We start from the raw sequence: 25,988 nt of genomic DNA, 5'->3' as shown, positions 1-25,988 counted from the left end.
CAGCAGGCAAGCCAGCAGCAGAGCCAACGAGGGCTCAAGCGGGTGAGCCGGTGGTGGAGCCAGCAAGGGCTCGTGCAGGCAAGCCAGCAGCAGAGCCGGCGAGGGCTCGAGCGGGCGAGCTGGCGAGGACTCGAGTGGGCAAGCCGGCTGCGGAGTCGACGAGGGCTCAAGCAGGCAAGCCAGCAGCGGGGCCGGTAGAAGTCCTAGCAGGGGAACGGACAGCGGAGTCGGCAAGGACTCCAGCAGAGAAGTTGGCTGGGAGGTCGACTGGCTAGCCAGCTGGCCTCCTGATAGGGAAGGCTGCTAAAGGATGGTCATAAGAAGGAACCCCAAGTGGGGACCAGCTGCTAGGTCAAGGGGAACTCCTGGCTAGCGGGGACCCACTAGACGCTAGCAATCACGGTGATGGGGAGTGCACACCACTCGTGGTGCGGGTAAGATACAGACCTGAGCGTGGGGATAGCTGAGGCCGGTGTAGAGGGCCTCAGGGCCTGAATAGTTTGGGCAGAGACCCGGGGCCACTGGCAGCATAGCCGGTTGGTCAGGAGAGAGCAGGGTGGAGACTGAAGAAACCCTGAGGTGCTTGAGGGCCAGAAGACCCACGATAAAAAGGTGGAGAATGGCTGGGGTGTAGGGGAGGTCGGAGCCCCGTGAGTGCCCGCCCCACGGCGTGGCGGCCCTGAAGGCTACCCCAAGGGAGAACCCCTCCACTGAAGTTATCATCAAAGTTGTGGCAGGCAAGATAAGGGGAACCCCGAACGTCAACCAGGGTAACCTCTGGGGTCCCACCCCAGACCTTGGCCCTAGATGACCTCTGAGTTAGGCCAGGGCCCCTACGGAGTGCCTCATTGACCGGAGATGGGCACAGAGCCAATTCAGCCAAATCAAAGCAGAAAACCAATTCAGAGCTTCGAATTGAATTTCTGGCATCCAAATTGGCTGAATCCGAACCCAAATAGAATATTTCCCTATTTGCACAGGCCTAATCTGTAAGGATCTTTGCAATGCCCTGAGCATGTATGAAGGGTGACAGTGCAAGATGCTGGTTCTGATCATCCTTTAAATGAAAGGCAATTTCACTGGGATGAGCAATGCACAGTCCTAGGAGGTTTCCCAACACTCCGAATCAAGCCGAATCTCCGCCGAATTGAATCAGTGACCAAAGTTTGCACAGCCCTAATGCTATATACATATAGATTCATAGATTCATAGATGTTAGGGTCGGAAGGGACCTCAACAGATCATCGAGTCCGACCACCTGCATAAGCAGGAAAGAGTGCTGGGTCTAGATGACCCCAGCTAGATACTCATCTAACCTCCTCTTGAAGACCCCCAGGGTAGGGGAGAGCACCACCTCCCTTGGGAGCCCGTTCCAGACCCTGGCCACTCGAACTGTGAAGAAGTTCTTCCTAATGTCCAATCTAAATCTGCTCTCTGCTAGATTGTGGCCATTGTTTCTTATAACCCCCGGGGGTGCCTTGGTGAATAAATACTCACCAATTCGTTTCTGTGCCCCCATGATGAACTTATAGGCAGCCACAAGGTTGCCTCTCAACCTTCTCTTGCGGAGGCTGAAAAGGTCCAGTTTCTCTAGTCTCTCCTCGTAGGGCTTGGTCTGCAGGCCGTTGACCATACGAGTTGCCCTTCGCTGTACCCTCTCCAGGTTATCCGCATCCTTCTTGAAGTGTGGCGCCCAGAATTGCACACAGTACTCCAACTGCGGTCTGACCAGCGCCCGATAGAGGGGAAGTATCACCTCCTTGGACCTATTCGTCATGCATCTGCTGATGCACGATAAAGTGCCATTGGCTTTTTTGACTCCCTTGTCCAAGTCGCTGATGAAGACATTAAAGAGTATCGGCCCAAGGACCGAGCCCTGCGGGACCCCACTGCCCACACCCTTCCAGGTCGAAACCGACCCATCTACCACGACTCTCTGGGTGAGACCCTCCAGCCAATTTGCCACCCACTGGACTGTGTAGTCATCCAAGTCACAACCTCTTAACTTGTTCACCAGTATGGGGTGGGATACCGTATCAAAGGCCTTCCTGAAGTCTAAGTATACGACATCCACCCCTCCTCCTGTGACCAGGCGTTTCGTAACCTGGTCATAAAAAGAGACTAGATTGGTCAGGCACGATCTGCCTACCACGAACCCGTGCTGGTTTCCCCTCAGCATAATTTGTCCTGCTGGGCTCTCGCAAATGTGAGCCTTGATAATTTTTTCAAAGACTTTGCCAAGGATGGAGGTGAGACTGACTGGCCTATAGTTGCCTGGGTCCTCCTTCCTCCCCTTTTTGAAAATGGGGACCACATTGGCCCTTTTCCAGTCCTCCGGGACTTGGGCCGTGCGCCACGAGCGTTCGAATATTCCCGCCAGTGGTTCTGCAATGATGTCGGCCAGTGCCTTCAGTACCCTCGGATGGAGCTCATCCGGGCCTGCCGACTTAAAGGCATCCAGTTCTTCCAAGTGACTCTGCACCATCTCAGGGTCTACGCATGGAAGTCTGGCACCTTGCTGCTGCCTCTCTACAACCCCAGTGAGAGACTTGTCGTGTCCCTCACATAGGAACACTGAGGCAAAGAACTCGTTGAGGAGTTCAGCCTTGTCCCCCCTGTCCGTCACCAATTGTTTCTGCCCATTTAGCAGGGGTCCTATTCCTCCCTGGGCCTTCCTTTTACTCCCAATATATCTAAAAAACAATTTCTTGTTGTCTTTTACTTGGGATGCCATCCTCAGCTCCATGGTAGCTTTGGCCTGCCTAACTGCCTCCCTACAAGCACGAGCAGAGGAGGTATATTCGTCTTTGGTGATCTCTCCCTGTTTCCACTTTTTATGTGCTCCCCTTTTGGCCCTTAGGGTGCCCTGGATTTCTGCAGTCAGCCAGGGAAGCCTCCTGGCCCCTTTCCCTCTTTTGCCTCGCTCGGGGATCGTCTCGCTTTGTGCCTGAAGGATCGTTTCCTTAAGGCACAGCCACCCTTCTTGGGCTCCCATCCCTTCAAAACTCCTACTCTGCAGTGCGTCCTTGACTAATCGCCTGAGTGCATTGAGATCAGCTTTCCTAAAGTCTAGCACTTTCACCCTACTAGTTACCTTACCCACTCAACGTCTTATGGTGAATTCTATTATTAGATGATCACTGTCCCCCAGATGGCTACCGATCTGGAGTTCCCCTACCATGTCATCCCCCGTTGCCAATACCAGATCCAGTATGGCATTCCCCCTAGTGGGACCGTGCATCTCCTGTGTCAGGTGGAGGTCCTGTACACAGGTTAGAAACCTTCATGAGCAGTGGGACTTTGCTGTCTGTGACTCCCAACCGATGTCCGGGTAGTTTAGGTCCCCCGTGACTACCGCCTCTTTAGCTTTTATGGTCTCCGAGAGTTGCCTCAGGAGCCCCGAATCTCTTTCTTCCCCTTGATGTGGGGGTCTGTAGCAAACCCCTACCACCAAATCCCTTTCTCCTTGCCCCCCATGTAGCCTAACCCACAGTCCTTCTACTTCCTCATCCTTGGATTCTGTCTTGATGAGGGTTGATGTATATTGCTCACTGACATAGAGCGCAACCCCTCCTTCTTTCTTCCCCACCCTGTTCTTTCTGTACAATCTATAGCCCTCAATATGTACTGCCCAGTCGTGGGATGAATCCCACCAGGTTTCCATTAGCCCCACTAAGCCATAGGTGTTTACTGCAAGCAGGAGCGCTAGTTCATCCTGCTTGTTCCCCATGCTCCTAGCATTAGTATATAGGCACTTGAGCTCTGCGACTGATGCCTTTGCTGCACCCCCGCTTCGAGTCCCAAGGGGCCCATTGTTTCTTACCTTCTCGTTTCTTACCTGTGCCATAGTGCTGGCCTCCCCATGGCTTTCAGGTTCCCAATGCTCTCTTTCTTCAGGCTGGGCTGTCCTTGTGGGTGCCACATGGTTTGGTGGTCCACAGCTTCCCCTGCCCTCATATTCTCCTCCCCCGGACGAGCCTAGTTTAAAGCCCGCCGGAGGAGGGCTTTATGTGTGTGTCTGTGTGTGTATAAAAGTTCAGCATGAAATGGAAGGTAGGCCTGTTGAAACACTTTGGGTAAATATCAGAGGGGAGAACAGCAGTGGGGGTGTCATAGTGGATATCTGTTATAGATCATCAAACTTTATCATTTTGTGGCTACTGGCCCTCAAGTTGGCAAACCAGGAGGAAGAGGTAGACAGGCCCTCCTTTACACAACTAATGAAAGCTTCCAAATTACAGGACCTAGTTCTCATGGGAGACTTCAATTATCAGGCCACCTGCTGGGAAGGAAACATTAACAGTGCATGAGCAGTCCAGGAAATTCATGAAGTGTGCTGGAAATAATTTTTTGATTCAGATGGTAGACAGGCCAGTTAGGGGAGAAGCTCTTCTTGACTTGGTGCTTGCAAACACAAGATTGGTTGAGACTGTGAAGTTGAAAGGCAACTTGAGGGCCAGTGGCCACAAAATGATAAAAGTTCAAGATCCTAAGGGGAGGAAGGAAGGAGAGCAGCAGAATAAGGAAACTGGGCTTCAGAAAAGTGTACTTCAAAAAATGCTGGAAACTGGTGGGCAGAATCCCTTGGGAGCAAAGTCTGAGAAGAAAAGACGCCCAGGAGAACTGGCTGTGCTTTCAGGAGGCTGTACTTTGAGCACAAGAGCAAGCTATGCCAATGCAACAGAAGAATAGGAAGTGCAACAAGAGACCAACTTGGCTAGACAGGAATCTTTTCAGTGAGTTGAAACTCAAAAGAAATCCTACAGAAAGTGGAAACTTGGTCATATTACTAGGGAAGAATATAAGAGCATCACATGCAGAAATAATATTAGGAAGTTCAAGGCATGATTTGAGATGCAGCTGTCAAGAGACACAAAAGACAATAAAAAAGGATTCTACCAGTATATCAAGAGTAAGAGGAAGACTAAAGAAATCATAGGACCCTCACAGAATGTGGAAGTCAATCTAGTTAGGGATGATTCAGAGAAGGCTGAAGTATTTAATGTTTTTTTGCTTCAGTCTTGGCAAACAGGGGCAGCTACTAGATGACAAGTACAGTTGACAGCAAAGATAGGGAAAGAGACAAACAGCCCATAGAAGAAGAATAGTTTAGAGGTTACTTAGAGAAGCTAGATAGCATACTGAAGGAATTGGTGGAGATAGTATCAAAATCATTGTGTTCCCAGGTCTCTCTGGTCTTGCTGCAACTGACATGTTGGTGGGCCTGCTCTCTACCTGGTGGGAGCAGACAGCTGGTCCTGCCCCTAGCTCCTAGTCCTGTTGCTGCCCACCAAGCATCTAGCGGCAAGTCACAGCTGTGCAGATGAAGGACAGGCAGAGAAGGATTTTTGACTTAAGGTGTGACTGTTCCACTAAGCTGATCAACATTAAGCCAATTAACATTTGTGCAGCTTATAACGCAATGTGTAACAAGGCCCTTAGACGCTGGGGGAAGAAGTTTGGTGTTAGATAGCATTCTATTGTAACATTTGAGTTTTTGATAACCTTAACTGGATTTAAAGCTGCCAATAATAATGATCTCAGTGTCAATATAAGAAGTTTTATTTTCAGCTTCAGCACAAGAAGTTCTCATTCTGGTTGAGCAAGGTAACCTTAAATGAATGAATATTTGCTAAGTATTTTAAAGGTCAGAGTCTATTCCAACTGGCAGTCCCTTTATCAACTGTCTGATTATTCTTTTACCCTTTTGTTTGCCACGGCACCCAGTCAATGCCATATACCTCTGTCCCAACAGATGAAGCACGGGAACATGTTGTACAAATAAATAGCATTATCTGAGCCTCAGACAAAACTGCAGTAATATTAGTTGGATAAAATTGGAAAACAAAAGTTACTGACCAAGGTTAATTTGCTTATAGCATCAGTTAAGACTGTTTAGATTCCCCCTTTTCCCAACCACAATGCGCAGCACGTAATGTGAATGTGGTGTATAATTATAAATCCCAGCAGAATCTTTTGAGATAAAATTAAACACCTTCAATCATTCATTGACTAACAGAGTTAGATCTGAAAGAAGTGTTTCCAAATGAGGATCCATCTGCCACTCTAAAGAATTATAGGATGGATAGATCACGTTCACTGTCACAGAGACAAGTTTAGTTAGGTGCTGGTGTCAATAGGTATGTCTGCTAAGTAGAATGCCATCCCCATAACTGAGCTACCTCTGTGCACTACTACTTTCTTCTGAGGAATCATTTTACTAGGCCCAGGAAAGTGGAATCTTAGTATCATTGAAGCAGCATCTCGGCCTTTAGCAGTAAGGATTAGCTGGTGCCAGCTCTAGAGTTCTGTTTAATTAAATCTTTCATGACCACCATAACTGGACTGCATGGTTAATGCCCTTTTCAAGAGAAGAATCTAGCAATATCCACTCTCCTTAATCATTCTTACAGTCTGCATATTTCCTCTCTCAAGGGTGCAATGAGAAAATGGGTGGTTTTCATTTATGAGAAAATGCAGTCTCTGGAAGGAGGTTGATTTGGGATACAATAATAGATCTCTAAACACAATAGTTAAAGGCTGACAAGGAAACTAGTCTTATTATCCTTCTCATTCTGAACCCTAAGTATCACCTTTAAACAAGGGAGGATGCAAGTAGGATGGGAAATTTGCAAATATAGTTTCCTATAGCAAATTTTGTGCTGTCATTGGATAGAATGATCATGGGTAGTGAGGAACATGTTTATACAAAGAGATGTTCATGTGGGAAACTGAACATCATTTCCATGATATAAGTCTGAAACACTCCCATAGAGAAACACGTCATGTTGAACCTTTAATTCCCTAAACGTGGCTTACCACTCTGCATAGAACTTTTTCCACCACTATTTGCCCTGAATCCTCTTAGGTTGGGCATCACTGTTTGTTCCAATTCCAATAAAAATGTAACCCCACACTGGGAGAAATCCTGGTTCCACTGGGGACACTGTCATCAAATGGGTAGGATTTCACCATCCATCTTGTTGATGGTCTCTATGCATGCATCTTACTCATGGTCATACTTCCTAGAGTGACATGGCTGGTTGGTCTGCCAAATGGAAATCAAAGTTGACAAGTTTGGTCTAGTTTGGAACTATACGTTCCCTTTTAACTTGTCTTTTATATTCAAGCTCAATTTCACATTGTTTTAAACGTGATTCTATTTTTTAAAAAAGGTAAGTGGCAAAGGAGCACCACATAAGGGTGTATCCCTCAATGTCCTGATGATTTACACCTGTGCATTGTCAATCAGAATGCCCCAGCCTTAACTAATCAGACTCTAGCCACAGCCCAATTTCTCGCCTGCCATGACTTGATGGAACTTTTCCTTTGGAAGACGATGTTACAGCGTGAGTCTTATTGTTATGGCATTAGGCTTACTCCTATTGGGTCTCCAACCTCCCCTTTCACTCCAACCTTATGCCAACCAGCTATTATTTTTATTAGAAGGTACCATCAGAATCTTGTTAGCTCAATCTTCCTCACAGTTAATTTTATCACCAGGCTGCCTATTGTCACGGTTTAACCTAGTTGCCTTCATCATGGAAGGCAGTCCCAAGAAGGCCCCAGAGGGGTCAGACACTAGTGGGTATTTCCCACTGGGACTAGCAACCTTGACAAACCTCTTTACTGGGTTTGAGACTAGGTGGGTCCCTCTACACACAGTCCTTCTTTGCTCTTATCTTTCTCTTTTCTTTGGTTTTAGGTCTTGACTTGATCAGCCTGGCAGGGGGAGGGGGTCTCGGGGGGGACTGCTGGGGGGAGGGACAGACCCTGGCAGGGGGAGGGGGCCTTGGGGAGACTGGTGGGGGGAGGGGCCAGCCCTGCAGGGGTTGGGGGGGGCTGGCAGGGGAAGGAACTGGCCCCGGCAGGGGGAGGGGGCCTCATGGGGGGCTGGTGGAGTTGGGGGTCTCGGGGGACTGGTGGGAAGAGGGGCCTGCCCCGGTAGGGGTCGGGGGGCTCAGGGGGCTGGCAGGGGGAGGGGCTGGCCCCAGCAGGGGTCAGGGGCCTCGGGGGGGCTGGCAGGAGGATGGGCCATCCTCAGCAGAGGTCAGGGGGCTAGGGGAGTAGGTGGGGATGTTAGGGGTCTCCCCCATGGTCCCCTCCCCCCTCCTGCAGCCCCCCCAACCGCTTACTCACTGCACTGGAGCCCTGGTGCTGAAACATGCGGCCTGGCTGGCCACGTGTTTCAGCACCAGGGTGAGGGCCAACCATAGGGATGTTCTGGCTGCCAGAGCATCTCCATGGAGGACCCAGCCTCCGGTTGCCTCGGGGCATGGTCTGGGACCTTGCCCTGCTTCGCTTTTTTAAACTTGGATTTATTTAGACCCCTGGATATCCAGAGATCTAATTTTCTCCCCGCGCTGTAAGTTTCCAGTGCAGGGAATGTTTTTTCATTCCCACAAATGCCTGTTGCCCTGCCTCAAAGGGGTTTGAGGCGGGGCAAGAGGCACGTGCTCGCTCATGTGGACACGCCCACACAAGGCAAATATGGTTTTGGGTTGCATCAATAGAAGTATTAGATGTAAGACATAGGAGGTGATTAGTGCCTCTGTACTTACCACTGGTTAGGCCACACCTGGAGTACTGTGTGCAGTCCTGGGCTCCACATTTTAAGAAGTATGTGGAGAAGTTAGAGAGGGTCCCAAAGTGGGCAATGAAGATGATAAAGGGCTTGGAAAACAAGTTATAGAGGAGACTTGGAAAATGAGTTATACAAAGGAGCTAGGCATGATCAGCTTGTGGAAAAGGCACTTAAGAGGGGACATGATAGCAGTCTTCAAATACTTGAAGGGCTGCCATAAAAAAGAGGGAAAGCACCTTTTCTCTTGCTGTAGAGAGAATGACATGGACCAATGGCTTGAAATTGCAGCAATGTAACTTTAGCTTGGCTGTCAGGAAAAACTTCTTCACTGTTATCATATAGGATGGTTTGATTAGGGATGATCCTTCCCCAGGCAGGAGGAGATTATACTAGTTGACCTCTGGAGGTCCCTTCCAGCCTAACTTCTCTATGAGTCAATGATTCTCTAAACTAGAAAGGTCTTGATTAACTTTCATTGGGAAGAACATGTGTGCTTTCATGCAAAATAAACTTTTTTACTGCACATTGAACCGTCACATAAAAAACCATGACTAAAAGACAGTAAAATAGTCTACTCCACATTAAGCATCACTAAAAATGTGCAAATGTGCTACTGTACATTAGTGCAGCCTAATGCTCTTTTACTATCTCATATTGGAAGTACTAAACTTAACATGCATTAGAAAGGGAGCATTCATGAATGTGTAGGTGTGCCCATTGGCATACAAATTCCTTTCACCACTAGAAAAGATGACACATTAAATCACAGGTTAGTGCAGGAAAACTGCCATTTTCCCATATTTTAAGACAGTGATATATCCCACACTTTGGTTTTGTCCCTGATTTCCCAAGCCATGTCACTAAAGACAACATGTTCAAAACATCACTGATTTAAAGTTAACTGTTTTTCTGAATATAGAAGCAAATACTAAGGAATCTCTCCTGCTCGACAGCTGTTCCAACTACTCTTGTGAAAATAGCAGTGCTTAAATAAGCAATATTTATCAACATGACATGTAAGTGTCAGCTAATTCATTTGTAACTTTATTCATCCCATATGTTAAAATAATAGGAATTGTATGTTTTAAAGAACACGTATACCTTAATATAGGTTCTGTTATTTTATTTACATGAATACATCTGTTTTATCAATAAAGTTAGTGGGAGAGTTGTCACTGAGTGTAGCAGAAGCAGCAGCACTTTTAAACCATAAAATTTGGGAATGTGTGTAAGACCGAAGAAGTGTTAGTAGTCATGCAAAAAGGTATTGGAATGGGAAAGTGTTTATGTCTAGTCAGATAAATACCATCTGTGAAGTTTCAAAAACTGCAGTCACACAGCCTCACCTCAAAATATGTGTGTGTATGAATGCATGTGTATGTGTATATATAAAATCTCCCTCTAATTTGTCTGCGCAGCATTTACAGCCTTCTCTCTGCTCTGTTCTACCTCTTCACTTTCTCAAAACAAAATAAGGAACATTGACATTAAAAACTGGTGGGGAGCAGGGAGGCAGGGAGAGATGGAAAGGCCAAATTACTTAAAATGAAAAATGCAAGAACATACAACAGAACAGGAAATTCCAGCGTATCTGGCACAGCTCCTCTATATTTCTTCCAAAGTTTCGCTTCCCTTGTTCCACACTTCTGAGTCTAATTCATTACTGTGCTCAGGATAGGACAATACCAGTTACTCTATGGATTAGGAAAAAATGTGAGACTTTGAAAGCAGCATTGTCTGATAAACTATAAGGTAGGAATATCAAACAGAGGTTATTCTATGAATAAGTACCACTACATGGCATGAACCTTTCTCCACAGAGCTTGCCAGACCTGATGCCCCACTTTGTGATTCTGCAAAGACTTAGCTTAAGCTCCTTTAAATCCCTTTTTAAATGTGAGCTGGAAAGGGAGAAATAAATTATTTTGCTTCATTGTAATATATGAAGAAAACTTGAAAGCTTATACTGAAAATTAAATTAATATCTTGTCTACTATTTCTTTCCAAGTACGGATGTTAAGGTGATGGGCATAGTCTAAGATTTATCCTGGAGAATCAATAGAACTTTGGTGCCATCAATTTCTAAGAAGATAGATTTGTGTAAGTGAAGATATGATTTTTATTTAGCTTTTGTGTACACTTGAAAAATGTGGCAATTTGTATTGGTGCAGAGAAAGTGTTATAACCCATCCAGTGAGAAAACTATTAAACTGATATAATGCTGTTTGTTCTGATACAGCTTATTCAGGTATGGGAAGGGTAATAAATTATACTGGTATAAGGTATTCTATGCCTATATAACTTCATCAGTATTAAGGATTCATCTAGCATAATCCTTTCAATAAAAATCAGAGCACTAACTGAATTAGTTATAATAGTATGAAGACTGTGTTAATCTGGCCTCTGCCTCTACTTATTTATTTAGCGTATGCGGTTTTGGCATATTGTTTCAGCCATCTTAAGGCAATGTCATCACCAATGTGAAGAGCTTGAAGCCCACAAGATAGCATAGTAAAGAGACACACGTCAACCATGTGAGACATGGTTTGAACTTATCCACAAGGGCATTTGTTGTCATTGTGAAGGTTTGAGGCACAGTGACCCTGTCCAGTTTGAAAAGAGTTGAGAAGTGCCCAATCAATCCTGGTTGACTGATGACTGTAGGGTCAGAGAAGATGTGGTGATTGACTGGTGTTTGTTCTGACCATTCTTTGTGCCATCAATTAAGCAAGAAAAAGTCAAGGGTTTTGAAACGGAGGCAAAGCATCAGCATCCTCCTGCAAGTAGTTGAACCATTAATGAAACTGATGATGCTACCAGCGGACCAAATCAGACAACTGTCAAATCCCAGTCAATCAGCTATAAATGTCTGCCTATTTAAAACTCCTTAAAACTCCAGCCAAAGGGATGCAATAAAAACGTCTTTGTTAAATAAGTTACTGTGGATAAAATAGTTTTGGGAGTATGCAACTTAAATTGTTTACATTCCTGGACTGATATCTATACCAAGTGCCTGCCTGTTTTTCTCTGCTGCTGTGCATTGTTTACCTCTCCTGTGTCTCTCTGAGGAATTGTGTGTCTATTTAACAGAGTATTTTGCATAGATAAATGAGGTTTCCATCTGGTATGAACCCCCGGGTCTCATTAACGTGCCATATTGTGCAATAAAAAATGTCCTCATGCATTTATCTTTCCACACATCTAATCTTGTAATAATGTTGAATTTGTTTGCTCTGTTCCTCTATATTTGCTTGTTCTATTAGTGCTAGCCAGCAGTATATTTAACAGTTTTGGGAACTGTGCCTTCTTCAAGGTTACCTAAGTAAATTAGTCTAGTCCTAAAAATTATAGCACCTAACTAGTTCTCTCAACACTGTATTTGTTCCTTCACATTCCTTCAGTATATAGGAAAAAAGGTTTAATAATGTTTGTGCTTTCTTACAATAAATCAATCTGTGATCTGTAATTTTGAAATATGTTCCCAGGATACACATGAGCCATGTCTCAGTTCCCTTCTGTTGGTTGATATGGAAATGGAAAAAGAAGGCCAAGCTTCTAAGGAACATAGTTGAGTGTGACACCAGTGATTCAGGAATGTATATTAGGGGCCAAGCTTCTCTAGAGTCCATCTCTAAAGTCTAAGCAGGTAACACTGGCCCCTTGGCATGCTTAATTAGAGGTTTTTCCTATAACTGCCTACCTGTTGCATCAGGAAATGTATTTTTCCAACCTGAAAAATGTTAGGCAATTTGAAAATATCTGCCATCTGAAACTGAAGGGCCATCTTGAAAATTTTCATGAACCTGAAGTAAAAAAAAGTCAATAAATTAGTCAAACCAATTCTTTTACAATTAAATTAATAAACTTCAATATTCAAAAAAAGCCTATATTTCAACTGTGACATGGTGAAATGCCTCCTCTGATTGATCACAGACTCCACTTACCTGCCTTTTGAGGAAGAGTAGCTAATCAGAACAAATGAATAAAGGAGACAAAATTCTCACCGTGTTAACAACATTCTCAGAGTGGGAGAGACTGGAAACAGGAAGAGCCCAGCAGCTCCAAGTAACTCAGCTTCCTCCTCATTTCTTCCTTTCTGTGAGTAACAAGGGTGTCCCTCTGTTCTATCAACAGGAGTCCTGAGAGGAGAGAGAAGGGGGTCACAGTACAGGTCCCTGGGGGACCCCATTATTGACCTTTCTCCATCCTGAAAAGAGGCCATTCAGCCCTCCCCTTTTCTTGCTATCTTTTAATCAGCTTTCACTGCAGCAAAGGCCCTTTCCTCTAATCCTGTGGCAACTACAGTTTTTTGAAAGCCTTTAATGAGGGACCTTGCCAAAATCTTGTAGAAAATCCAGGTATATTATGTCATCTATCTCCTATGTCTCCCAGCTCTGTCTCTGTTGTAACATAGACAGCTAGCAGTAGAGTAACTGGATGTGGATGAGACAGGCACCTGTCCCAGGTGCCAAGTTAGCAGTAGTGCCAAAATTGCCCTCCACCCTCACTGAGTCTTTGTCCAGGCAGCATTGCCATGCTGGGAGCTCTCCAAACCCAGGCCTCCCACTCTTGAAATGATGTGCCAGCTCCCCACACCCTGCTCTCCCACAGGGTTTACCTTGGAGCCAATTCTGTTTCTTATACCGCTGAAAGCCAATGGGGTAGCATTAGCCTTGCAAATGTATTGAGAATGACTTTATAAAATTCTGGATTGGGAGACTGCCCATAACATGAGAGAGAGTGAACAGATGGGACTGGTTAAGAAACAAATTAGAGGATGAAAGAGAGCCAGGAACGCCATCTTAGGGGCACAGAAACAAGAACAGGCATGAGGTGTGATTGAGGCAAACAGCATGCATGTGTTAAGGAGATTTTGCTGAAGAAATGAGCTGGGAGAAAACTAGAGAAGAAATAGAAAATACATTTGACAAGGTGTTGGAGGGGAAAGAAAATGAAGGAACTACAACTTCCAAAGTAAGAAATGTTTTAAAAGAGTTGCAAAAATATGCAGAGAAAAATACATGGAAGGAAAGAAAAAGTAGAGAAAAGAGAAAGGAAATGAAAATAGGAGACGTGATTTAAAAATGATCAAAAGAAGACAAAGTCTTGGAATGCTGAACCAAATGGGGGAGTGTTCCTGGAACAGCCTTCTGGCTTGGAATTCCTTGTTTTTATATGGTTGTTTTGTTTAGAGAGATCTGGGTAGGAGAAAAAGCGGTGAATTGAATGATTTAGCACATTAATTTTAATTAAGCTCTTCTGTTTAACATGTGCATATGATATGGTCCTGTTTTCTCATTAGACTTGCTATTAGAATCAAGCCCATTTATAGAAGAATAAAACACATTGTAATCATCAGTTTTAATATATGTCACTGATAACTGCCTTGTTGCATTGTCTTAACCACTATATAGTAGTAAAGCATTACATTTTCTTATTCCTTTATTGCAATCTCACAATAAACAAATCTTATTATATTATTATACAAATATTTAGTAAACTAGTACAAAATAGGAGTACAATTTCATTGGGAATTACATTCATATATATGCAGACAGAATTTGGTCCTGACCTTTTAGTTTGCACAGAGAATTTTCTGAGCCTTTTGTATTTTCCAGCTTCCGCAACATTTCTGCTGCCATATGTCACTGACATGGGTGAATGACACAGTGCACACAGCAAATTCAGTGATTAAGCAATTTTTTATTTGAAGAAAATTGCTTAAGACATGGCTGACTACAGGAATTTTGGCCAATGGTACCCTATTCCAATTACATGCAGAGTACGTCCAGTACTATTCTGTAAGTCTGCTCAAATTAACATAAAGCACCTGCCCTGGAAGTAACCAAAAGAAGATTCAGAAAGGCTGTGCATAGCTTCAAGGAAAAAAAAAAGATTAATTCCTTACTAAAGACCTGAACATCTTTGCATCTGTACATGTTTTCGTTATAAAATTATTGACCATAGTAAGTAGAAAATGTTAGGGCGATTCCCTCACCAGAGCCACTCCTCTCTAGGGGCGAGTCAGTGGAGCTGACCCAAACTGAAGTTTCAATAGGTGAGGTTGTGTAGGAAATTGATAAACTAAACAGTAGCAAACCACCAGGACCTGATGGCATTCATCCTGGGGTCCTGAAGGAGCTCATATTGGAAATTGCTGAACTCCTAACCATAGTATGCAACCTATCACTAAAAATAGACTCAGTACCAGGGTCTAGAGGATTGCCAATGTGATTCCCATATTTTGAAAAGGTCTAGAGGGGATAGAGGGAACTATAGACCAATGGCTGCATCTACACATGCAATTAATGTGAAGCAATAAGCTCTGCAGCAGTTTTAGCCAGACTAAACTACTCCCAGGCAGAGTCTACCCATGTACCCAGGACAGCAGCAATTTGAGCCAGGACAGAGCAGACCTGGGCTTGTATTGGGCACAGTGAGTCAGCCCCCAGCTCCAGGTGATGGTGTCGGAGGAGCTGGCTGGGGCACAAGGGTGCTGAATGCATAGAGCTGTGTGGCAAGGTGACAGGCAGAAGTCTGGCCCCTGACTGGCTGGGCTGACTGGGCACAATTTACACTCACAGACAGCATCTACATGTGTGTTTAATTGCAATAAATTACCCCAGTGTAAGATAGTACCATCCCCGACAGTACTATCTACTACAGTGTTAATTAGTTTACTACAGCCTAATACCATCACACATGTAGACAGTGATGCTTTACTCCACAGCTCATTAGTCTACTTGGCAGATAGGCTCATGTGTAAACGGAGCCAGTGAGTCTTACTTCTATTCTTGGAAGACTGGTAGAAACAATAATAATAATTTAAAAAATCTTTAGCACATGAATGCACATGACTTGCTGAGGAAGAATCAACATGGCTTTTTCATTGAGGACTAATATCCCACTGAGCTACTAGAGTTCTTTGAGGGTATCAATAAGATCAATATTAATTTTCTAAATTTTGTAGGGGCCCCGTGGGCCTGATAAAATGTCTTCACAGGCCAGATCTGGCCCATGGGCCGTATTTTGCCCACCCTTGGTTTAAAAAATAAATGGTGAAGAGAAAGTAAATAGGGATTTATTGTTTATTATTTCTCACAACTCAAGATCTAGGGGTAACAAAAGAAAATTAGTAAGTTTAAAACTAACAAAAGGAAATTATTTTTCACACAGCATGTAATTAGTGTGGAACTCTCTGCCACAAGTTGTCATGGAAGCTGATAGTTTAGTCAGATTCAAACAGGGGTTGGACAAATTCTTGGAGGAAGGGGGCATTTTAACAGGTTAGGTGCTTGAGGGCTGTTGTGATGCCCCCTGCAGGCCCCCTCATCCCTGCTAGGCTCTCTCTCTGCCCTGTCTCTACAGGTCTCGCCTTGCCTCATTGCCTGCAAAGTCTTGATGGAAACTTCATGGAAGAGAGGCTGCCCTCAGAGACTGGCAAACCTAAGGTGCTCTCTCTTCTCCCATGGCCAACTCTGTTGACCTTGCTTGCCTTAAAGGCTTATTGCATAACTCCATCTGCCCCTACACCATGCCCCATAGCTCACAGATGTTTTTGAGTCACCATTCAGGTGGGACTCCTGTCGTTAAGTCACCAGGCCACCTCAGGTCTTCATTCCCTTGTTAGGGCTTCAGCCTTCCTAGCTTCCACCTCTCAACTCTGGCTGGTCCCTTAGCCAAGGCCCACTGTTCTAGACCTGGCTTCTGGGACCCAGCCCCAAGCTCTGCCCCTATCGGAGCACTGCCTGTCAAAGCAAATATAATGTATGAAATAGTGAAAAATGGTGAGAAAAACCTTGATTTTTCATCCCCTAAGATATCTAATCTTGATTGTCAATCGCCATTCTAACCTTATCTCTTAAACCATATATCCTATGTCATTCTCAGGGCCATTTCTTTATGTTTCACCAATAATTACTGCCACAAACTGCTAAAAATTATTGCATCTGAAACATATGTATTGCAAAATCCCTTTATATATCACACTAGTCAGAACCCACGGCATTCAGGGGAGTTTGGAGTACAAGACATGGAGGTTCTTTAATAGTTAAATCCCAATAACAGGATCATTCTAGTGCTTGAAGAGAAAATATGTGCTTTATTCCAGGATTGGAGATTTCTTCCCAAGTAAAGGTGCTGTGTTGGAAAATATGTCTCTCTGTATCTAGGTAGTAAAACTGATATTTTTAATTAATTTTGACACATATTGCAACTTTATATACTGCAGCACTCATATTTTGAAGTCTTTCATTTTTCCCTATTCATTAGATAATTATTCAGCTAGGTAGCCTGGTCAAACTGAACTTGCCGTTTCCATTCTAGAGTGGATGATCTGATATGTTACCACAGTTTATTTACTTTAAGTGTGCATCAATGTTTAACATGTGCAAGAAAAGTCATGCTGTTTCTTTAATTATTAGTGCCATAGTAGCTCCTAAAGCCACCATTTGAGCTGAGAGCCACATTAAGCTGCATGTTGCCTCAATATTATACGAGATAGTCTCTGCCCAAAGAGTTTGCAAGCTAAAGAGACTAGAGATGAAAACTGAATCAGAGAATACAAGATCAGTAGGGCAATCAGAAACAGAACCAAGCATTCCTGAGTGGTAGATCAGCAGCTCTCCATTTTGAAGGGAAACCTTTAAACAACACTAATGTATTTCAGTAGCTAATGTCCTTTAAAAATTACAATGATTTTTGTGCAGGAAAGAGTTGAGGAAAAAGTTGTTTTGCTTGTTATACAACCAGGTATAGAATTCTAATTTATGAAGGGAAAAGCCTATAATGTTAAGAGTAATTGGATATTCTGTTTCACATTATACTGTTAAATAGACCCCGATTTATATTTCAGTGTGAAAACTTCATTTAAAAAGTGACAGAGTTTGACTTAAAACTAAAAAGCAAGGAAAATCAAAATTTAGCTGGTTTTAGGCCTAGTTCTTTGCTTAGTAAAAACTTGTAAATCTAATTAAAAAAGGATGATGGGCTTGATAAGTATTCCACTTATTAGGTGTCTAAGTGGACTTAGGTAATGAAATACAGTTCTATTCTGTCCTGTTCAAATGCTGAAAATCCATTAATGCATCTACTTTTGTAATATATAATCATCATACCCTTAAAAATGATTCATAAAACTCACCTTTTACATTAACTGTTTTTCTGGGATTCAAGAGTAGAATAGAATTGAGCTCAGCTGCATGTGTCCATTTACATGCCTAATGGCTTAGATAGAATCCAGCCCCTTGTTTTCTAAGCTAAATATTTTAAACAAGACTGCATAGCTATCACGATAGTTTCATCTCTTTTAGAAAGCAATAAGGGTGACTGCTTTCTTTGAGAGAAAGTGAGACGTGATGGAAAGTTCAAAAGTTGAACTGGTGAACAGACAATGTTGTAGCTGTCTGTGCATTCGAGTCCATGGAAAGAATCTCATTGATTCCAATGGGAGTTGAATCAAGCCCTAAAAGAGTTCACTGTTTTAATCAGCCCATCATTTTAGAACAGATTGAAAAGAGAATTTGTCTCATCTTCCATATACCCTGAAGACTGCCTGGGGCTCATGTTTGGCCATCTGTCCCCTCTGGGCTCAAGGAAGCTGGGGTTATGGGGAAAACTGCCTAGGTCTTTAGGGAAATGCTGGTAGCAGCATTTCCTTGATCACCACCATGACCCCAGCCAGAAGGAAGGGCCTTGGGTGACCCCTCTAGGAAAGAAAGCCCCCTGGTTCCTCCCTGCAACCCAGGAAAGGGAAGAGAGGCACAAACAATGTGCTTCTGATGTGGAAAAAAGGGACATTCAGTTGTAGGACTGTCCGCAGATGGACTGTAGCTACACACATACCTATGTCTCAGAGGCAGAGTGAGAAAACCCAGACCTAAGGGTATATAGACAAAGTCAGAAATGACCATGTTATAGGGCTTACAGACTCCAGCTTGGGCCAGACATTCACACACAAATGATTCATGAATCTATCAGACATTCATGTATATTATATGGGGATACTCAGCCCTACCCTTTAATGCACCTAAGCTTGACCACTGGAGGAAAGGAAGGCCACATAAGGGCTAGGGTGGCCTTCCAGTTAGTTTACCTCATAGTGGTGGGATGAGACTGGGGTTCAATAGCCAAACTAATCCAATTGGCATTATGAATATAGAGAAGCCAGACTGACCATGGCATCACTGAACCAGTGCTAGGGGGTTTTTTCCCCATTTTTAGACCCAGAGCTTTTTGAGCCTCAACCCAGGTCATACCAGGAGTAGAGATTGGGCAGATGGGAGGCCTTTTCCAGCCAGCAGAAACATGCAGAGAAAAGGTTTGGGGTCCAGTATAATCTGGGACCCCCTCTCTGGAGGGGGCAGAGTTCTTGAGAAAGTAACCTGGCTCAATGCTGCCACCTCTAGCCTCATAGCCTTCTGTCTCCCCCCGGCTCCATTCCCTGGCAGCTTTTAACTTCCTTTGAGCCAGCTAATCAGCTGCACCAGCTGGCCTAGTCCTCCTAGATAGGCATGTAGTCTCTTTCTCAATGCCTGCAGCTGGGTGTAGCCCCTGAGACATGCACCTTTCTACAGTGATCAACAACTCTGCTCCTGAGGCATGACAGAACTTTGCATCAAAGGGGCAAACTTCCTCTGTGCAGCAGTCAGGGAAACTCTGGAACTCTTTGGGAGGGGGTGCTGGATCAGGTGTGGGAAGGCCAGGAATTCATCAGAGACCAATGGGAGGACCCAGGACCAATGGGAGGCTTTCTATATGGATGATTGGGTCAGGCCAATGAAATCATCATAGATGAATATCTAGCCACCCAGGATCCTCATTTTGAGCTGCAGGGTGACTTCCTGATGAGAGTGACCAGGGACAAAACCACAGGGTCCTGACAGTCACAACTATTAATCCCAAGGCCATACCGCAGGCAGATTTTGAAGCTCACCTATGATGTGCCCTTGTGTGGAAGGGCATTTGGGGATAGAGAAGAAGTAGGAGAGAGTTGGGAAGGTTTTTCTGGGGTATACCAGGAGATCAAGGAGTATTGTGTTTCCTGCCAACTGGTTGCACCCCAGTTCACATCTAAGGCCCCACTTTTGCCTGTCCCAGTGGAAGGCATACCTTTTGAGCAGGTCAAAATTAACTTTCTGGAATCTCTCAAACCTAGGTCATGAGGTTCCAAATTCATCCTTGTCCTCATTGCCTATGCCACCAGCTACCCCAAGGCAGTAGTGGTCTGCTTAGCATCAGCACAGATACTGGCATCCCAGATACTGCAGATATTTTCCTGGGTGAGCATTCCAAGAGAAGTCTTAACTGACCAGGGCACAGCCTTTATGCCTTGGCTATTACAAGAAGTCTGGGCCTTATTGAAAATATATTCAGTAAGAACTTCAGTGTACCAACCCCAAACAAATGGCCTGGTCAAAAGATATAACCAAACTCTGAAGGGACTGCTGTAAAAATTTGTCACCAGGAAGCTGCAGAATTGGAATCAAGCATTGCCCTACTTGTTATTTGCCCTTTAAGAGGTTCCACAATCCTCCACAGGCTTTTCACCCTTCAAATTACTATACAGAAGGCAGCCCTGGGGTTTGCTGGACCTCCTATGAGAATCCTAGTGGGCCCAAGAACTCACACCCAGAATGTAGTCCAGGATGTCCTGAAGCTGCAAGGAAAATTAGACTTCATAGGATCCCTTGCAAAGGAAAATCTCATGGCTGCCAAACAGGCACAAGAACATCAGTATAATAAAAATGCCAGACTACAGGTTTATCAGCCTACAGATTGAGTAGTACTGTTGCTGTGGTCCTCTGAAAGTAAGCTGTTGGTAAAATGGCAAGGCCCTTTTGAGGTCTTACAGAGGGTAGGCCACATGGAATATGAAGTGCACCTAGTGGGGAAAAGGTGTGGTTCACAGATCTATCATGTTAACCTGTTAAAACTCTGGAGGGCGTAAGAGATGTACATGGCCTCCACGTGTTTTCTGGGAGCTGGTCTGGGGGCTCAGGACCACCTCCCTTAGATCCAGTTAACCTTTAGTTGGGGGAAACTATCCCCAACTCAACAGGTTGAAATTAGAGCCCTACTAAGGGAATTTAAAGAGGTGTTCACAGTAACCCCAGGAAGAACTACTATGGTCAAACACCAAATTATCCTCAAGCTGGGATGTGCACTCCAGAAGGGATAGTCAAGAATTCCAGCCTGGCTGAGGGAAACAGTAAAACAGGAGATTAAGAAAATGTTGGCTTTGGGGGTCATAAAAGAACCAACCAGTGAGTGGATTCGGCTGATGCCAAAACCTAACCACACCATAAGGTTCTGAATCAACTTCTGCAAGGTTAATACAGTTTCAAAGTGTAATGCATACCTATGCCCAGAATAGATGAAATGGTGGAGAGTATAGACAGCACAAGATATAGAACCATCCTGGACTTAACCAAAGGATACTGGCAGATACCTTTGGACCCAGCATTTTGTGAAATCACGGTCTTCACAACATTCTGGGGACTGTACCACTTCCAAATTAATGATTAATGGAGGTATATCTAGAACATATACTAAGCAATGGCAAAATTAGGTCCCTGGGTGACAAGGTAAGGGCCTTAGTAGAGTCACCAGTGCCAATGACAGAAAAGTGACTGCAGTTATTTCCAGGCTTAAGGAGTTGTTATAAGGGGTTCATTCTGACAACATGGCCTCACTAATGGAACTGTTGCAAAAAGGAACACTGCAAAGGATCCAGTGGTCATTCAAATGTGAGACATCATTTGGGACTGTTAAAAGGTTACCATGCAGCTCACCAGTCCTGCACAGTCCAAATTGACAAAAGAGTATATTATACAGATGGATGCTTCAGAGCAAGGCCTGGGATCAGTCTGCTTCAAAGATCTTAAGGATGGGGAAAACTTTATCCTGTGTCTAAGTAGAAAGCTCTTTCCCCAGAAGCAAAAATATGCTATAATAGAAAAGGAGTGTCTGGTGATTAAATGGGCAATGGAGACCCTCTGCTACTACCTCCTAGAGCAGGGGTTTTCAACCTTTTTTAACAAGTGTACCCCTTTGGTTTCAAAGTTTCAGCTCATGTACCCCTTTATATTTTTTTCTTGTTTTAAATTGGGGGGGAGGGTCAGATCGAGGCCCTTGCAGGGAGGGAGGGAGTGGGGCTGGGGCAGGTGCTGCATAGACAGAGACAAAAATAATTTGGGGGAGGGGGGCTTAGAGCACAAGTACACATGCCCCCCTGTGACAGGGCACTGTTTGTGCCTGCCACTTCAAGACCTGGGGCCGAGCAGCCAGCAGGTGCTTAATTGTGGCAGCCATTCTAGAGCTCTGGCTGCCCATATAAACAGGGCATTTTGATGCTGGTTGAGGGCACAGCAATATCACCTGGTTGTGAGGCTTCAACATTACCTGGAGGTAAGGGAGGAGCTGTAGGGGATGCTCAGGATGCTCCTGGTCCTGGGCATGACCTAAAACTGGACCCTGTTGAGAGTGGGTGGCCTGCTGGGGCTCTTAGTGGTGCGGGAGCCCCCAGGAAATGCCAGGCCAGTTACCACCCTGGTGAAAGGTGGGTCAGGGTGCCTTAACCCCAGCTTCCACAACTGGGTGGGTTACTCTCTTGTAGAGTCCAGAAAGTGGACCCCAGTGAGAGAGTGGGTCCATAGACTCAGAAACCTGTCTTGACATCCCCTGACTGGTCAGTGCTGGGGCTAGGACTAGAAGGGTCGAAGGGCCAGGGGCCCACCGTGAGGGATGCCCAGAGCTGAGGGCCTGGGGTTCTGACTGGCCTGGAACTGGGACCAGGGCCAGTATAGCTGAAGGTCCTGGGGGGACCTCAACCATAAGGGAGAGCAGCTCGGGGAGCTATGCTGCCCAGGATGAAGGCAGAGTAGGCCACCTGAGTGGGGGGATGCAGGTAGGGTTCAAATAGTAGGATTCTGGGGCCCAGAGTGGAGCTGGTGATGTTGACAACAGAGGATGCCATCTGCGAGGCATGGGCTGTAGTGTAGGAGCGGTATGGAGCCACAGATAGCACCCCCCTGGCATTGGGGCAAGAAATCAGCAGCCTCCCGCTTAATTAACTTACATCTAAGTGTGGTGGGCAAGAAGGTGGGTGGCTAGCCCAGAAACAGGTGGGCGGGCCACAGGGAAACCAGCCCTGAGAAGACCACCTGTTACACCCCCCCAGCAGGTAAGTCTGGGGGGGAAGGAGAAAGGGGCAGATTGAGGCCCCCGTGGTGAAGGAGGGAGCAGGGCGCAGGCAGGAATTGGGGCTGGGGTGAGTGGGGCCCTGGCCAGGATGAGCCCTGGGCCTCTGCTTGTCCCACCACCCAGCCTGCCTAGGGCCCCACTCACCCCAGCCCCTGCTCCTGCTCTGCTCCCTCCCTCACTGCAGGGGCCTTGATCTGCTCCCCACCTGGTGCTAAAGTGGTACAGTCCCCAGAACACTGTGGAGACTGCATAGTGGTGGCCCTGGGAGTGGGAGCTGAACAGGAGGTGCTCACGTGGCAGTAGTGGCAGTAGCTGCAGTTGTCTGCTTGGCCACGTGCTGAACCGCTTTTCCATGGCCAGTCTTGGCTCTGTGGGCTGCTGACTGGCCTTGTACCCGGCCAATCATGTGCTGCTAGGGGTGGGCAGGAAACACACTCTCCCCTCTTCCCACCCCCCATATTCAGACCTTTGCAGCAATCTGGAGAGTGAGCTGCGGTGGGGGGCAGGGAGGTGCTGCAGTGTGTTGTGGAGGGGCAGAGAGATGCTGCAGTGGGGCTGGCAGTGCCTGGCACATCCCTCCCTGCCTCCAAGAGGTGAATGTGCTGGGGGAGATGATACTGCCATGCTTCAGAGCATGCTCCTTTCCTGCCTGCCCGCACATGTGTACCCCTACAATGTTTCCAAGTACCCCTGAGGGCGCACACACCCCCCCGGTTGACAGTCCCTGTCCTAGGGGCTCATTTCCAGTTGGTCACAGACTATGCCCCATTAACATGGATCAATGCTATCAGAGAGGCTAACCCTCATCTGACAAGGTGGTACCTGTCTCTGTAGCCTTTTGACTTTTCAATACACCATCACTCAGGGTCAGCACATGCAAATGCAGATTTCTTCTCCAGAGTATGGGGAGGTAAAGAAATGAGAGTGTACTACGCTTGTGGAGAGGGGAGGTTGTAGCAGAGTGCATGTCTCAGGGGCCACAGGGAAGGGTGCTGGGAGGAGGGGGAAGGTTGTGAGTCTAGACGTGGAATCACTGAGACTGGGTACTCTCTCAGGGTCTAGGGAAAAAGACCACAGGGCTTAATTAACTCTATTGCTTTGCACTTGGTGTTTGATTTATGGTTTATGTTGTATCCTGTGGGGGAGGTTCACCCCAGGGTAAATAAGACTGTGTGGTGTGAAGTAACAACCCACTGCAATCACCATCTTCTTCCCAGAGCTGGAGAAAAACTCTTTATATCCTTGTTTCTTCTTTTCTTTAAGGGTTACTCAGCTTCTGCTATGTATCAGAAAGGTTACTGCTGGCTTTTGTCTGTTTCACTGACAGTTTTAAAATAACTTTCAAAGGCAGCAAGAGCATAGACTAGACAACTTTTCTGTTGGTTCACAGAAATCCAAATAAGGATGAAATATAATTTAAAGCAGTAATGAAGAATGAGCACCAAAATTAGTAGTGCACATATAATCAGTGATAGGTCATGTATTCTTGCATTCTGTTTAAAGAGAAAGCAAGGCCTGTATTACAGGAAAGCACAGCAGGATTCATTTTTTATAATCTGGATGAACTATTTTAATCAAGCTTTGTTTCAGATTTTCAAGGAAATTGCCATTCCTATATAATTTAATATATCTGCTATTTATACAAGACCCAGACACTGCCAGGTTCTTCACAATCTGAATGTGATATAAACTCTTTCCTGGGGAGCTTCCAATTTAATTAGATGTGATACAGTGCCTAAAAGCAACACACATGACTGTGGAGGAAGAGTCCACAGAGAAAAAGAGAACAAAGGTTATGATAATATTCTGTGCTTAGATAAATCTGTTATAGCATGAGCTCTGCACAAATGAGCTAAATACAGGGTTTCTTGACTTCCTTGCTTATTTGGGTTTTTTTAACATATTCCATTGTCTTTAAAAAAAACTCTTATAATTGAGCCAAAGGGTAGAGTTTGCACCTTTGGGTTCTAGTGCTATTATTTCTTTCTATTTTGCTAAAAATAATTAGATTGCAATTAGCATAATACTTATGCACACGTTCAGTTTTATTCATGTTGATTGTTACAGTGAAGCCAGCATAACTATTCACAAGTAGAAGAGTTTATGGGAACAGAAAAAAAGGACACTTGTGAAGATATTTAAGCAGCTAATAGACCTCTGGGGAGGTCTGAACAGAAGCAGCAGTAGAACATGGCACCCCTCTGAGTGACTGAGCAGCCCTATTCAGGACCACACTGCTCACCTCACAGAATGAGGAAGGGGCTAGAAAAGGTGCCCCCAACATTGTCTGCTTTACCTCACCCTGGCCAGCATGCCACACTGGCAGGGTCCTTTTTGACCACTGTAGTGGGAAAGAAATCAATCCTTTTCAAGGTGGGCACGTGGAATGTATGTACGTTGACTGATGGAAACACCAACAGACCTGAAAGGAGAACTGCCCTCATCGAGAGAGAACTGAGCAGATACAATGTCCAGATTGCTGCTCTCTGTGAGACTCGCCTACACAACGAAGGGCAGCTCACGGAAGGAAAAGCTGGTTACATGTTCTTCTGGAGTGGTCATGGCACCAAAGCCAAATGGGAAGCAGGTGCCAGTTTTGCTATACAAAATAGCCTCGTCAAGAAGCTGACCTACCTGCCTAAGGCAGTGAATGACTGACTGATGGTGCTCAGGCTCCCCCTGCTTGGCAAAAAGTGCACCACTATCATCAGTGTGTATGCCCCTACCAGGACAACCATATTATTATTTTTTTTTTTTTTTTTTGTAACTAAATACTTTGAGGCCCCATCAAATAAACTTGTGTTCACGTGGCAATTTCTGTCAGGAAAGTAATCCACTCTGATTTTCTTTATTTGTTTCTATTATAAAGAATTCCCCATGGAAACAGACTTCCTACAATTTCACTGTAAATTTGAGTCCACTATATATTTCTTTTTTCTTCAGAATCCTTTTTTGTTACAGTGGTACTGTGAAGTCATAACTGCATATGGATTATTACAGGTATACTCCTACCCATAAGAACATGCTTCGGGCTCAATCCTGCAGTCTTACATAGGTCCTTAATTAAATGCACGAGCAGTCCCATTGACATCAATGGAACTAATAACAGGTAAAATCAGGCAAGTTCATAAATCTCTGCAAGATGAGAATCTAAATTAAGTAACATGCAACAAACTCTTGGGTACTCTAAAAAAAAAAAAAG

General features: G+C 45.0%; 1 long non-coding RNA gene across 1 annotated transcript; it reads left to right on the top strand.

The window, feature by feature from the left end:
- The first annotated feature begins 10,567 nt into the window (after positions 1-10,567).
- Positions 10,568-25,696, top strand: LOC132249632 (uncharacterized). Its single transcript, XR_009461143.1, has 2 exons — positions 10,568-10,684; positions 24,854-25,696. It is a non-coding gene; the product is annotated as an uncharacterized LOC132249632 (long non-coding RNA).
- The last annotated feature ends 292 nt before the right edge of the window (positions 25,697-25,988 follow it).

The sequence above is a fragment of the Alligator mississippiensis genome, chromosome 3 (assembly GCF_030867095.1).
Source record: "Alligator mississippiensis isolate rAllMis1 chromosome 3, rAllMis1, whole genome shotgun sequence".
Taxonomy (NCBI): Eukaryota; Metazoa; Chordata; order Crocodylia; family Alligatoridae; genus Alligator; species Alligator mississippiensis.
This window is presented reverse-complemented; position numbering and strand designations above follow the sequence as displayed.